At 44.6% G+C, this 14,636-nt stretch overlaps 1 long non-coding RNA gene across 1 annotated transcript in view; it reads left to right on the top strand.

The window, feature by feature from the left end:
• Window positions 1-14,636, top strand: part of LOC146032108 (uncharacterized) — a 50,719-nt gene that overhangs the window by 15,018 nt on the left and 21,065 nt on the right. The window lies entirely within an intron of this gene.

The raw sequence follows: 14,636 nt of genomic DNA on the forward strand, positions 1-14,636 counted from the left end.
TCCCAGCTTATACAGCACCTTAGTGCTTGGACACCAATAGTTAACAGTGCTGCTTTTCAGATTAGCACTCTGCTGTTTGTCTGTATCAGTTTACTTGTGTTTGTTTTGTGTTTGTTTTGCCTGTGTTTTTTGCGGAGATTCGGCAGGGCTGCACCACAACTGCTTCGCAGCTCACCAAGCTATCAGAATCAGGCCTTATGTACAGTATAGTCGCAATGGTCTGGTAGCAAATGATGCGGTTAGTCAGATACACAGACTGGCTGCCTCCCGGAAAATAATCTTCTAGATAGACCTCCTGGCTCTTTGCTTCCCTGCACCCTCCCTTAGTGTCTGCTGTGCTGCTAATCACTGCTGATCAGTCAGCACAGCAGGACCCTCTACCCAGTGGCTGCTCAGAGGAGCAGCTGGCTGAGAAAAGCAAATTAACCACACACCCTCCCCCCCCCCCCCCCTGCCGTGTGTACCTAGAGAGCCAATGGATAATAATAGCTACAATGTTTTCCGCAGTTCAGATGGTGTTGATCCAATGTTCCAATTGAAAAAAGATTATAATTGAAAACATTTTCTTTTTATTTTTAGTACATTGTTTTGGATAAGTTTAAATACATTTTCTTTACCTAATTCACCCTAAAAACCCACAACAATTTTCTGAGAAGTTTTTAAAAGAAAACAATAAGCCAGCTAAGTGGTCAATATACAAATTTCAATCATAACATCCTTCGTGGATGGTTGTGTGTGTGTGTGTGTGTGTGGGGGGGGGGGGGGTGCACAGAGCATGAAGGCCCCCATCCAGTAGTGGGATTGTGACACTTTTCTACGATGGATTGCACGAAAACTGGCACATCGCAGGTGCTTTTTGTGCGACTGCGATGCCAGGCACGCTTCCGTGCGCCTCACACCCCAGTCGCAGATCTCACTGGCTGCCACGAATATCTATCGCAGCCTGTTAAGCCCTGCTAGGATCGCATGAGATACTTTGCATGCAGTCTATTTGCATACAATTTATCTCAAGCGATCCTGTCCCTCGGAAAGGTCCCACCCACATTGCAACCAAAACGCATCCAACTAATTTCTGAGAGAAGTCTCACCAGTGGAAGGGGGCCTTTAGGCTACAGTATATTGAAATTGTTTCTTACCTACTTGTGAAGCAAAGCTTTCTATAAACCACTATTAGTACATCATTGAGGCAAAAGTAGCCTGAGTCCTGGCATCAGCCCTGGCTTCCCCTCCCTATTAGCTACCTTTAGGCCTGGCAGGCAGCCATATTTAGTGGAAGTTTATTTTATAGTTTTGCAAAACAGTTAACCCTAAGTCTGCTGAGAATGGGACAGTTCTAAATCTTTATATCAGCCACAGCAGAAAATAAGTGCATAAAATATTTGCAGATTTTATTATTATCAAACATAGTGTAAAGCAAGACACAATAGCTTTGGGTGCGGGGTTTGACTTATGGGCCTGAGTCAAACGGCAATGCACATCCGTGGCCACTTAAACTCACATCGCAGTTTAAGTAGCGAGATGACAGGGAGCAGTGGCAGGGTGCCCGTTTGGGAACGGCAACAGACCATTTTGTGGGAGCGGTCTGGACAACATAGGGGTCCTTTTGGAGGGAGGGCAGCAGCTGTGTGACATCACATGCAGCTGCCGTGACCTTAAACATGGCCGGCCTGCGTCTGGCTTCGGATTTTGACTATGGCCGATTTTCACCATACTAGAACTGTATACAATATAGTTGCTACAGATGTTGCTACAGATTAGAGATGACTGAAGTGGTTCCCAAACACAGTCCTCAAGGCACCCTAAAAGTCCAGTGTTTAAGGCTATTAATGGCAGAGCACAGATGCTTAAGCATAGATATCCTTAAAACCTTGACTGAGTTTAAGAAACTCTGAACTTGTAATTCCTTATGCATTGCATGGAGGGGAAGTAGCTAACTCCCTTTGTTTCATACTGCGATCAGGTATACACCACCCAGTCAGAGTGAAATCCCACCCCGTGCGAGCCGGCAAATCGCTTAGCCCGGCTTGCGAAAATTAGCTGGATCGGCGATTCCCTACAAATCCATTCGCAAGCTGCTCCATCGAATGATTTTTCCAGTGTGTACTCAGCCCAGGACTTACTCGGCGGATGCGATAGAAGCATTCAGATCAGGGCTGGAGCTGCATTTAATATGACACTCCCAGAGAATGGCCGGTTACCACCCCCAAACACCAGATTTCTCTCATCCAACTTGATCAAAAAAGTAGCAGTATTTTAGCTCAGGACGGCGTCATGCATGTGTACCATGGGCCATACACATGCGGAGTCTACCGATTATCACCCGGTACAGATGTGCATAAAAATCTGTGTTGCTGTTAGATGTTAATATGTTGTGATATGTGCAGCCTATTGAATGGCCGATATCATAATCTATAGCTAGATACTCATAGGGGCCGATTCAGACCCATTCGTTATGGGCCGAATTCATCCCTGTCCCCTGTTAGGGGTTTGTGCATGAGCAAAACCCGTGAGCGAATGGCTTCGATGAGTTTCACACTTGCCGAGCCGTTCCCTCCGGGAAAGGAGGGTAGGAGGTGGCAGCAGGGGAACACTCAGCGTTTTATGGACGTCCCCATAAAGATGCTGGGAGTTCCCCTGAGAACGCAACCGTGGCAATGCCTGCGCAGGGAGGGCGGCTGACATCACATGACTTCAGCAGACAGCGGCTGGAACAAAATTCAGTGTAGACGGACTTTTATTACCGATGGGGAGAAAAATCATTAGATGGTCAGCGACCATCAATGATTTCTGTCCCGTTCGCCGGCATGCAAGTGGATGTGTTTGCCTACACATTGGTTTGCCGGGGGGAGGCGGGCGTTGGGCCAGGCGGTGTGTGGCATTTATCTGATCGCTATGCTGCGATTACACGCAGGTCTGAATCAGGCCCATTGTATCATATGTAACATTACTTTCTTGTTATAGTTTGCTAAAATGGAAAAAAAAAAAGAAAAATATATATTTTTTTTATTTTTCTTATATTCTTCAATTAGAATGTCAATGTTGTAGAAATACTCAATAAAATGTATGATAAGCCCGGCAGAAGCAGAAATGCATATCTCCCTGCAGAATACATTGTAAGAAGAGTACGTTAACAGCCAGCATTTTCTATTGGAGCAGACCTGTATTATTTTCATTTGTAGCCTTGTGATTTTTGTTCTGTTACAATTACTTCTTATTTGATATGGCAGTTCCTTCCAAGTGAAAATTTTCTATTATTAAAGACAATGCATGACTGAAAAATAGGTCAGCGCCCATTTCACTTCTCCTTGGAAGGTTACATCAAGAAGTACGATTAGAGCGGCTAAATGGGTGTAATCAGGCTGCCAGTAAGTATGAAGGTATGCATTGTACAAGACTCTCCACAACCAACCCACTCCTTCCTTTTCAGCAACATCTTCATTGTTTATGCATATACTCAATAAAAGCCATTGTTGGTTTGGTCAGTCACAAGGCACATTAATGTTATGTAAGCCTGCACTTCCCTTTCAATATGGTATTCATTAACCTACATGAAAACATATACAAATAATGAGTGCTTGAAATACTGTAACTGAGACGGCAAGCTGGGAAATATATAACGGTTATGGCTTGCCAAGCTGGCAAAAAGAAAACAGTTATGAAAAATTGCTTTTAATTTATGTTATTTCAGGAGAAATGGGCTCAGACTATAACAAAATATCTAGAGGTAAACATGGATCATATAAATGAGACTATCTATCTATATACTGTATATACAGTGGCATAACCAGTGGCGTCAAGACACTAAGTGGGGGGAGAGATAACAGGCTGGCACTGCAGCACAGCCTCTCTCCCCAGCTGAGCACACACTGCTCAGTGCCGTGTCTGAGCAGTGTGTGCGAAATAGCAGCAGGGGCAGCCTGACATCTCTCTCCCCTTTGTATGTGCAAGGAGGGACCCGCCTACCACTTCGGACAAATTACTGTTTTTTTCCCCACTGGACATGGCCACTCCCCGCCAAGAAACCATGCCCTGTCCGGTGGCAATGCCCCCTTTTACCGGGGCTTGCAGGCCTTTCGACGCATCTGGTTGTAACAATGGCACTGTTGCCCATGCGGTGGCATGGGGGAGCCGTGATGTGTGGGCGTATGGTCTCTGCAGATTCTAATTGGTCTGGCCGTCCATATGGATTTGGCTATAAATTTCCATCAAAAAATGGCTGCCACCTTGGAGGAGACAGATGCTAGGGGTCCTACTGGACAGATGGTTAGATTCTAGAGGGCCTATTGTGTAGGGTATATCGCTACCCAGAAGTTGCAGATTCCAGTTAGCAATATATGGGGTAATACAGGTGATCAATACATAAAATCAATAAACATTAATCATATAGCTAACATATACTAGAAACATTTCATTTATTGGTAACTTAGTGCTTTACCATAACCAATTTAATGCGACCAGAACCTCCAGATTCCTAAATGTTGATGTATATTGTTAGATAGGCAACAAAATTATAGTTGATGCTGCTCACTAAAATAGACATTAAAAGTTCTCTAGACTCCGCTGTACCCTTAACCTTTTCAGGCCCAACGTCTAGTCAGGCTCAACAGCCCTTGTGTTATTAGCAGATCCAATGGTGACCCAATAAGAACATTAATATCATTCAAAATTCAATGCGGGGAGGTGGGGGGCGGCCGCTACCAACGGGGACCGGCAGTGAGGCAGCGGGGACCGATGGGGTGCTCCGTCAGAACGGGGCGTGTAAGTTATGTGATTGTGCATATGTTCTGATTGTTCCCACGTGTTATAACTGACCACCACTAGCACTGGTTATCACAATGGCCATAAATAATTTCACTTGGTTCTGGTGCTCCAAACTGAAGCACCCCTGCAAGAGCCTTGCAGCACCCCAGGATGTCTAGGCACACCGTTTTGGGAACCACTGCTTTAGACCCATATTTCCAAAGTCTATTGGCACATATAGCAACAAGCAGATGCAGATTTAGCCCCAGAGGTAAATTGGGATGGAAAAGAAGCCCGGGAAATGTATGGAAGCAGCCCTAATGGGGGCGGGGTCCACTGAGGGGGTGGGGTCTGTTGAGGGGGCGGTTTTACTCCACAAAGGCATGTTTCTGTTCTTTGACACAGGTGCATCAGGGGCAGGGTACATAGGCTACAGACAGACAGAAGGGGGGAACATAAGCTACAGAGAGACAGATGGGGGAGAGGCAGGTTAGAGAGACAGAAGGGTGGAGATGCAGACTACAGTGACAGAGGGAGGGAGATGCAGACTACAGAGACAGAAGTGGGTAGAAACTAGCTAGAGATATAGAAGGGGGGATGACGCAGACTACAGAGAGACAGAAGGGGGTGAGATGCAGGCTGTACGGAGATAGAAGGGCAGGAGACGCAGACTACAGAGAGACCAAATGGGGGAAATGCAGGCTACCGAGACAGAAGGATATATATTTATATAAAAACACCCCTCAAATACAGAAACCTCCTCCCTCCCTGTAAATCCTGCAGAACCACTGCTCCCCTCCTCCAGTTCCAAACGCAGGATTTACATGGGGGGGTGGGGGGGGGGGGATTTTTGTATGTGAGGTGTGTGTTTATATAATTAAATATATATCCTATAAATTAAAAGTCAAATGCATCTCCTTGCCTCTATGGGGGGAATTCAAGTGTTTTTATGTTTTATACGCATAGGGGTTTATTTGGATAGCTGGTGGTCAGAATGACGGCGGTCAGAATACCGACGTGGGCATCCCAATGATGGGAATCCTGACAGGGGTGTGTTAACCCTATATGCAGGCTCTCTGTCCAAACACACCAGCGGGGGGCCTGGGCAGGGCTGGCAACAGAAATCTTGGGACCCTGTACACTGATATTTCTGGGGCCCCCCGCCCTTCAACTCCCCCCCATGGTGGGGATAGAACACATGACCTCAGCACTGTGAGGCAGTAATACTAACCATTACACCGTCTGTGCTGCCCCGTATATATAACACATGGTGGGGATAGAACCCATGACCTCAGCGCTGTGAAGCAGTATAACCAATACACCGTCCGTACTGCCCTGTATATATAACACATGGTGGGGATAGAACCCATGACCTCACCGCTGTGAGGCAGTATAACCAATACACCGTCTGTGCTGCCCCGTATATACAGTATAACACATGGTGGGGATAGTACCCATGACCTCAGCGCTGTGAGGCAGTATAACCAATACACCGTCCGTACTGCCCCGTATATATAACACATGGTGGGGATAGTACCCATGACCTCAGTGCTGTGAGGCAGTATAACCAATACACCATCCGTACTGCCCTGTATATATAACACATGGTGGGAATAGAACCCATGACATCAGCGCTGTTAGGCAGTAATGTACCCATTACACCATCCGTACTGCCCCGTATATATAACACATGGTGGGGATAGAACCCATGACCTGAGTGCTGTGAGGCAGTATAACCAATACACCGTCCGTACTGCCCCGTATATATAACACATGGTGGGGATAGAACCCATGACCTGAGTGCTGTGAGGCAGTATAACCAATACTAAAAATGAAATTTTGAAGTATAATAGTAATACTGTACAAAATACATTATTCTGGATTTAAAAGGTAGGACTGAGATACATTGTTATATTCATACAGTCATGCTGGAGTATCATGCAGTCATATTCTAATTCTAAACATACAGTAATAGGAGGTGCTAATTTGCTGAGAGCCTGAGACTTGTAGTTCCACATAGCATAGGCATAGCAAAAAAGAGAGAAATTCCTTCCCTCCTAGTCAGTACCTACTGTATACCATAGAGGATCCGGGGGTGGGGGGGTTGGCAGGCTTTCACACTAATTTTCTGGAATCTCACACATGGGCACAGTCAACAGGCACCAGACGACTCCACAATGCCAATGCGCAGCGGAACACAGATAACAGATAATGCACATGCGCAGTAAGATCTTTACTTGCGCAGTGCAGCCCGGAGACAGCCCACTCAGGCTCAGCCTCCGAGCGCTGAGCGGCTGTCTGTGACATAGACGGCGCGGCGCGGACACACACAGTGTCAATCACCGGCGCAGGCGAGTCGGGCAACGTCACAGCCAGCCGGAGGAGACGGAGAGAGACCCGGGGACGGAGCCGGCTGAGGCGGAGGGCGTCTGTTACTCTGTGTGTGAGTGTCAATCACCGCCAGCTGCCCGCATGCCTGACAGGGAGCTGAGGGGGCCGGCCGGCACAGAGCTTCACAAACACCACGCCACCAACGGGGATAATAGCAAACAGATGGGCCCCGGCCGGGCTCTGGGGCCCTTCAGATCGCCGGGGCCCATCACACATGTCCCCTTTGACCCCCCTGTCGCCAGGCCTGGGCCTGGGGATACTTTAGAGATATAGTCAAGGCAGCCACAGTCCATTAGTACCATCCCTCACTCACTCCTGCCGCTGGCTGGAGATTGTCTAGACAGCTGCTGCATTCTGCTCCCAGCGAGCAGAACAGAGAAGTGCAGGAGCAGCACAGGACCACAATCAGTATGAGCCGGCCCGTGGGACTACGGGACCAGCCTGCCGAGTGGGGCTATAGGACCGGTTCACCAGGAAATGTCCCGGCATCCCGGTGGGCCAATCTGCCGCTGTTTAGCCCTAGGCAAGATACCAGTTTGGGGTCTTCCTTCCTCAAACAATCCATAGCATTATATTTTTGGCACTGATTGCAGGCGCCATCAATAGAGTAACTTGGCGCATGCACAGTCTACCGATAAAGGTTCAGTTGTGTAAACATCAACATTGCATACAAATCTGAATCAGGCTCCAGGTGTTTTGCGAGTATTTTGTATCACATTTAAAGTAAACTGACTGCCCACGAACAGTAGATGAAACAATTTTGTGTGTCCAAACATTTTTTATCCTATCAAAGTACATTGAAGGGTTTTTGGAAGTGTGGGAAAGTCTATGTGATGTCATGACATCACATGGTAGCTGCACAATGCTACCATGTGGATTAGGATCTGCTGGGCCCTAGGCGGTTGCCTGGTGGTGAGTTGCACCCGAGGACAAGTTTGTTCCACCTTGCGCGAAATACTATACTACTTTCCTCAATTCTTCCATCCCCACCTGCCAGGAACAACATACCCAGAGATCTGAAAAATGTATTTCACCGACTCCGGCTTAATGTAAACAGTCCTCTTGTTTCCTGCAGGTTTGTCTATTTGTATGCAGCAACTGTCAGCATGTCGCCAGTGGACGGTGATAAAGTGCATTTTTCTGCTTGGGTGGGTAGCCCTTTCATTTTTACAAGTGACAAAATAAAATTCTGCTGAAGAGTGAACATGCTGCTTTCACTGTGTCATCCTACCTCCATAGGTCATTTTATTATAAAAATGTAAAAATCCAGTCAATTTTATTTAATCAGCTGAAAAGGAAAAGTGCTTCCAGGTCATTAATCAAATGCTCCTTCTCCGTGGGGCTTGTCTCTTCAAAAACTGCCATGTGAATCATTAATAAGCTGAAAAGATTCTGCCAGCATGTTTCAGAAACCTAGATGGTATCGATATAACTGAAACTACAGCAATTTAAGGTCAGCAAAACATCTTTATGGACTGGATCCAGCTTTTCAGCTGCACATTTTTTCATTAATAAATGTAGATATATTTTTTTAAAGCATACATTTCATTTTCTGTATAGCTATACAGTATTTGGCTTTTATTTAATTTTTTATTTTGTTCGCTACAATAAAAAAATTATGGACTGGATCCAGCTTTTCAGCAGCACATTTTTTTTTCATTATTACATTTATTTATTTTTAAAAAATCATACATTTAGTTTTCTGTATAGCTACAGTATATTTGGCTTTAATTTTATTATTATTTTATTTAATATATAAATAATAAAAAAAAAATAAAAAACAATAAAAAAATTATGGACTGGATCCAGCTTTTCAGCTGCACTTTTTTTCATCAATAAATTTAAAGAAAAAAAAATCATACATTTCATTTTCTGTATAGCTATATTTGGCTTTCATTTTATTATTATTTTTTTCATTATAATAAAAATCCATATATTGCATAAGAGTTCCACGATTAACCTATTTTCAGTGCTAAATAAATAATAAATATAGAATTGTTTCCTGTAAGTACTAATTAGTGCTATAATTGCTGTTTTGCATCAAGTTCTTCCACCGCCTTTGAATGAGCAGTATCTTTATATTCTACTGTACAGTATCTAACACTTTTTCAATATAATGCTTTGCTCACAATATGGTAAAGTCATTAATAATAATTAAAATACATTTTTCTCACCACCCTTAAGACCACCCACAATTTTAGGACCTCATATCGGGCCGGATGTACTGAAACAACGTTTGAGTTCAACCGCCGTGTGGGACGCTGACTAAACTTGGACTTTTTTTTAAAGGGGCAGTCATTGCAAGGCAAAACAATGCCTTAGGAATGTTTGCGACTTTTAAAAAATGGCTGATTTCGGCCGGCATCCCACACGGCTGCTGAATGCAACTAAATCCAGCCCATAGTATTTGGAAATGTGAGTGTATGTGATTATTAATGTTCAATTTATAAGGACTGCCATGACCATTTTTCTCAAACAAAAAAAGCTAAGAAAATTATATTATTATTATTATTATTATTATTATTATTATTATTATTATTATTACTATGATTATTGCTATCATCATTTATTTATAAAGCAACATCACTGTTCAGAGAGAATATTTGTCATTCACATTAGTCTCTGATCCCACTGGAGCTTATACCCACAATTGGATGACATTGAGGTTTAACGTTTGCCTTTTAAACCTCACTACAGTATATGTTAACTATTTAAATTTAAAAGCCAGCTTCATTGATTTCACTGATTTGTTTAAATCTATAACAATTGTATTACAGTATCAGTGATGTGCAGTGGTGGCTTTGTACAGAAAGTACCTGTCACAGGCACCATCGCTACCCCCCCATCCCAACTCCCGGCTGCTGCTGAAACCTGACCTCCCCTGGCGGCCGCCGCTGCCACAACCGAACCCCCCCTCCCCCTCCGATCACCGACATCAAGGCCCCTGGACACAGGGACAGGGAACGGGACCCAGAGACGGAGGAGCCAGGGTACAGGTAACAGGGGAGGGGAGCGGCACTTCCAGAAGCTTAATTGACAGGGGCTGCTCTGATTGGACAGCAGATCCACTTCCACTTCTAGAAATGACACTTTTTGTCATTACATTTAATGGGATTTTTAGCCCAAGGCTTAGATCACTAGACTTTGCAAGTTGGTTGACAGGAAACTGGCGTTTGTGGGTGGTAACCGGCTGTTTTCTGGGAGTGTCAGGAAAAACACAGGGATCCCAAGAAATTTAAGGGAGGGATTGTAATGTCAGGTCTGACCCTAATCAGTTCACACTGGCTGAGTAGGCCATGGGTAACGCCCAGACTGCACTGAAAATAGAAGTCGATGTTCAATGTATTTGCAGCTAATTTCCCAATCAAGATCATGTTCCCAAGCATGGGTAGAACACAGAGGGCCTAGATCAATAGTGATCGGAAAGGGGCAAATTTGGCCCCATTACGATGGTGGGGGGTCTGCGCATGCGTGTATTTCTGCATGTGCAGACCCTAGTAGCAAACCGCTTCAGAGAACTGAAACCCGAGGCCAGGCCAGGGGAATGTCCAACATTTTATGGGCATCACATGAAGTCAGCACATGAAGTCAGCAACCGCCCCTTCTTCGGCAGACACCAAATGAAATAAAGTCAGTTTTAGGCCGACTTTTATTTCCAATAGGAAGAGAAATCATTCAATAGTCAATGACCCTTGGTGATACTGTGGTTGAGCAGAAATAGCCCACCCTACTGTAAAACCCATGCACGTTGTTGGGTACATTTTTAGTCAGTAGACATATAGGGGGGAATTCAATGCCTTCCACTATTTCCGACGGGGGAAATGGCAGCAGACGCCTATACAATGCAGTCTTGTCCGACAGCATTGAAGAGGCAGATCGACAAAACGGGCCCAACTTTAAAAGCTATTGGACCCATTTTGTCGATAACAGCTGTGAATTGTCGCAATCACGGCCCAATATATACAATCCACAGTCATTGATGAGGACACGCCCCCTTTTACCGATTGGCAGGCTGGACATTGAATCCCACCTGGCGATATGTGGTTGAGCAAAACTAAACGGGCCAGGGTCACGGTTGTCAGGAAGGATCAACAGTCATGACCCGGGACTGAATACCCCTCTTAAATCACCAGATGTTTATAAGGTGTGGAGTGAACCTGATCACCTAGAGTAATACACACAATCATGGGAACATTATACAAATTCCACACAGGAACTGTATATACAGAATATACAAGGTTGCCATAATGGAACCTATTATTTAACTTATTAATTAAATCACTATTCATAGTCATCTGTAGGTTGGTGAAACAACCAAATGTCTCCAGATTTGGTAGGGACTAGTACATTAGAATCAGAATTTATCAAAACATTTTTAGTAATCTTTAGGGGAATACGACGCTGTACAATGTAAAACCACCATAAAAATAGACAGACAAATATTGTAATGTTTAATTACAGTATGTGTTATCATTAGTGTAACACAATAAAGGTAATCATGTATTACAGTATAGTATTGTTATGCCTCTCTCTATAATTATAGATCACTTTCTTCAGTTTACTACAATAGCAAGACAGTTTTACTGGAGGTGTAATATAGATTTTCATTTAAAAGACAGTTTTTCTGTGAATGCTTCTGTTGAGAACAGATGACAGCCATCAATCAAACAATCAGCCTCAATGCTTCCTATTTCTTCTGTAATCTGTGCTGAAGGCATATATTTTATGTTATTTTTTTATATTATTTTATCTAAATACAGCACGGATGGTGTAATGGTTAGCATTACTGCCTCACAGCGCTAAGATCATGGGTTCAATTTCCACCATGGCCTTAACTGTTTGGAGTTTGCTTGCATGGGTTTACTTCCACAATCCAAAAATATACTGGTAGGTTAAATGTCTGCCAACAACATTAACCCAAGAGTGAATGTGTGTGCGTGTACATGTGGCAGGGAATATAGATTGTAAGCTCCACTGGGGCAGTGCCCCGACGGGAGATGTTTTCCTACCTTCTAATTAGAGATGTGCGTGTTTTAATCAGATTTACTTGGATCTCAAAGCGGGATATTATTGGCTATCCAAAGCATGTGACAGCCGATAGACAATAAAAAAAAATCCTACTAAAATCCTACAAATTTTGGTGATAAATCTGAACTGCACATCTTTACTTCTAATCCCAGGTCCAGCAGTTGGGTTGTGTATTCTTTTTCAATACCAAGTACAGTAGGTATGGCACAAGACACGGCAGATCTTCAAAAAGGGCATATATATATGATGGAAGTGCACCACCTGTAACCATTAATGCTCGTATTTGCACTGTCAGTCTTGAAAATGCCCAGCTGTACCTTTAATGCCTCCACCTGTCCTACACTTCCACTGTCAGTAGGTGTCTCCCAAGGTTTTGTTCTTGGTCCTCTTCTCCCTCTCTATACGCCTTCTTTGGGTGAGATCACTTTTACGCTGATAATTCTCCACTCTACCTCTCCTTTCCTGATCTCTCTCCCTCTATCCTCACTCATTTCCAATCGTCTCTCTGCTGTCTATTCTTGGATGATACAGCGCTTTCTTAGACTTAAAATGTCTAGGACTGAACTGATCATATTCCCACCCTCCCGCATAAAATCCAACCATCTTTCATCCTAACTGTCTATGCTCACTGCTACCCCTTCTGTGTCACTCCTGTCTGTCTAACCCTTACCTTTAGAATGTAAGCTCTCACGAGCAGGGCCCTCTCTCCTCATGTACTTTTTTTAGAATATATTCATCTCTGCCACCCTGATAATAGCTTCAGTGTCCTGTCCCTTGATGTAACTATCCTTATTTACCATGTACTTGTCATAAATTGTCTTGTACTGTCATTCGTTATTTGTTTTTTGGTAATTTATGTATTGTTGGACGCTGCGGAAACCTTGTGGCGCCATATAAATAAACGATAATAATAATCTGTTTACCTGCTGCCCGTGATCCTGGCAGTACTTGGGCCTTTCATATACTATAAGGTAGGATTTTACTGCCCATATCACTGTATATGCTGTTTGCCTGACAAACGGGACTTGTGCCCCAAAACTGTTGCACAATAAACCTGTTTTTTTCCCCAGAAATTCCTGGAATGCCATGCAGTGTTTCACCCAACGCGGGATCCACCATCCAAGTTCTATCTACAATTTCGGCAAAGGCACCTAAGTCATTGCACTCTGTACAAGGGAGTGCCGGGTCGCTGTCTATCTATTGTCGAAGTCGTGTTGCATCCACGCCACACTAGCATGGTATGGCCGCCATTTTTGTTTGCAGAGTTACGTAAATAGAGTATAGAAACAAGTAGGAATAATTGTGTGTACCCTGAGCGCAGCCATACTAGCACACATAAACTCATACTCCCCACTCACAAATAATAAAATATAGTTATATGGTTTAAAATCGCTATACATATAGGCCCTTATTCTGATCGGTGCGGATATTCCCGCATACGGACGGACCGCCGATGTTGATCGTCTGCGCATGTGCAGAGGTCACTCTGCGCATGTGCAGGCGATTTCGCCGCACGGATTCTTTATACGCCGCACAGGGGGCGTAGAGGGGCGTAAGGGGCTACTTAGCCTCATTACCCTATGCATACGTCCCGCGTTTCATGGGCGTTCCCATGCAAACGCGGGGCGTATGCATGGTAATGAGGCCGTGACGCGTGGGTACAGGGCGGGCATCTGACATCGCCGGATGTCAGCTGCCCGCCCCCATACATGATTTCACACGGACAAGTGTCCGTGTGGTCTTGTGTTGCGGGACCTGGTGGAGCGTGCGGCCCTGCATTCGATGTTCGGCGACCATCGAATGCAGGGGCTGCTCCCAAGACGGAGGAGGCGTATCCCCGTCCAATTTCATGCGGATCGCCACATATCCGCGTACGGACGGCAGGTGGCGATCCGTATGGAAGGCGGGGATTCGCCTGCACGGTTGCGGCCGCATATTCTGATCGGGCCGCACCGATCAGAATAAGGCCCATAGTATTAATGGTAATACACAATTTAGTATCTATATGATCAGCCTCTCACAGGCAGCTCTCTGGTTCTTGTTTGAAATGTGCAGCATTTACCATTCAAAAGTTATGGACATTATATCTATTAAACTATACATTGCCACGAGGAAGGACTCACAAGGAAAATCCAGTTGAAACCAGATGCAACGCAGGAACCCCTAGACCACAGGTTCTCAAACTCGGTCCTCAGGACCCCACACAGTGCATGTTTTGCCGGTCTCCTCACAGAATCACAAGTGAAATTATTAGCTCCACCTGTAGATCTTTTCAAATGAGTCAGTAATCAGTGCACCTGTTGGGTGACCTGGAAAACGTGGACTCTGTGGGGTCCTGAGGACCGAGTTTGAGAACCACTGCCCTAGACGATGATGAAGCCCCTGAACAAAGAACCCGCTGTGCATCTTTACTGTCCCAATCAGGAGAAGCGAAACCTGACCTCTTGACCAATAAAGAACTTTATTGTATCTCTTTG

Source organism: Crinia signifera, chromosome 1 (genome assembly GCF_055691185.1).
Source record: "Crinia signifera chromosome 1, ASM5569118v1, whole genome shotgun sequence".
Lineage (NCBI taxonomy): Eukaryota > Metazoa > Chordata > Amphibia > Anura > Myobatrachidae > Crinia > Crinia signifera.